Below are 1800 nucleotides of genomic sequence, written 5' to 3' on the forward strand. Positions count from 1 at the left end.
ATTCTTTGGTTCCCTTTGTGTCGAATCAATAAATTTGGGTTGAATACTCTACCCTCAAAAACTGTTGCGATCTCCTATACTTGTGGGTTATCAGCCGGCCCCCTTTTCCTTCTCTTCTTCCTCTCCTTCCTTTCTCTCCTACTTGGAGTAGGAAAGGGGGAAACCTACTCCTACTAGGAGTAGGAATCCCCCCTTAGGGCGTGCCCCTTGTGGCCGGCCCTCCTCCTCCTCCCCTCCTTTATATACGGGGGAGGGGGCACCCCATAGACACACAAGTTGATTTTTTTAGCCGTGTGTGGTGCCCCCCTCCACAGATTTCCATCTCGGTCATATTGTCGTAATGCTTAGGCAAAGCCATGCGTTGGTAACTTCATCATCACCATCACCACGCCGTTGTGCTGACGAAACTCTGCCTCGGCCTCAACTAGATCAAGAGTTTGAGGGACGTCATCGAGCTGAACGTGTGCTGAACACGGAGGTGCCGTACATTCGGTACTTAGATCGGTTGGATCGCGAAGACGTTCGACTACATCAACTGCATTACTAAATGCTTCCACTTTCAGTCTACGAGGGTACGTGGACACACTCTCCCCGCTTGTTGCTATGCTTCTCCTAGATAGACCTTGCGTGATCATAGGAACTTTTTTGAAATATTGCGTTCCCCAACACTCGCCGCCACGAAGAGCTGGCAAAAATCTACGTTTGAGCTCTGTCTAATTTGTTCCAATGGACGAACTTGAGGAGGATCGAAACTTGAAAGACTGGCTCGAAGAAGAAGCATCGTAATCCATCCAAACGTTGCTCCTGCGAGGACTAGAACCCTACCTATCTACTAGTCCCAATGGAAACACCAAAAATCCTCTCCCCACCAACAGCCGCCGAAGCGGTAGGCGGAGGAGAGGTGAACCAATGGGCTCACTGACGGAGATCGAGGGGGAGGGGTTCTCTAGTCAGAGCATCTACAACCGGACTTGGCAAATCCGCCCCTTATACGTCCGTAGACGTGCCCGGGTAGGCCCGCGGACGCATCCGGATGGGCCATCATATTTCGCTTCCGGCATCTACATATCTCAAATATGTACTCCCAAATCCATGGACATCGATCATACAAGCCAGTATCGCACATAAATAACAAATGTTGGTGCCAAACATAAATAGTGTTTACATCAAATTTATTTTAAGTGCACAACTCAAACATCAGCTCTTTCGTTTCCATTACGGGTCCACAGATGCTCCACAAGATCGTTGAGTAGCTGCGCGTGCAACATGGTGATCTCGAAGATTCTAATGCATTTGCATAAAGTTCATAAACTGAGTTTCATTTTGATCTTCCGGGATTTCAACTTGTTCTCCGGGTGCTTCAAAATCGTCGGTTTGGGCTACACCATCACCCTCATCCTCGACAATCATGTTGTGCAAAATAACACAACATGTCATGAGATGCCACAAAGTTTCTGATTCCCACATCATTGCAGACACATGAACAATTCCTCAACGAGCTTGAAGCACACCAATTGCCCTGTCCACATCCTTCCTAGTCGCTTCCTACATTGTTACAAAGTGGCTCTGTTTAGTGCCATGCAGTTCGGATGTGGTCTTCACAAATGCCACCCACTGAAGATAGATGCCATGGGCAAGATAGTATCTCATGTTGTAGTCTCAGCCGTTGACGGTGTAGTTGCACGGCGGTGATTCCCCATTGCAAAGCCTCCTGGACACCGGAGATCGTTGAAGTACGTTGATGTTGTTGTGAGAACCCGACATTCCAAAGAAAGCATGTCAAATCCATAAGTCATGTTA

This window comes from Triticum dicoccoides, chromosome 6A (assembly GCF_002162155.2).
Source record: "Triticum dicoccoides isolate Atlit2015 ecotype Zavitan chromosome 6A, WEW_v2.0, whole genome shotgun sequence".
Taxonomy (NCBI): Eukaryota; Viridiplantae; Streptophyta; class Magnoliopsida; order Poales; family Poaceae; genus Triticum; species Triticum dicoccoides.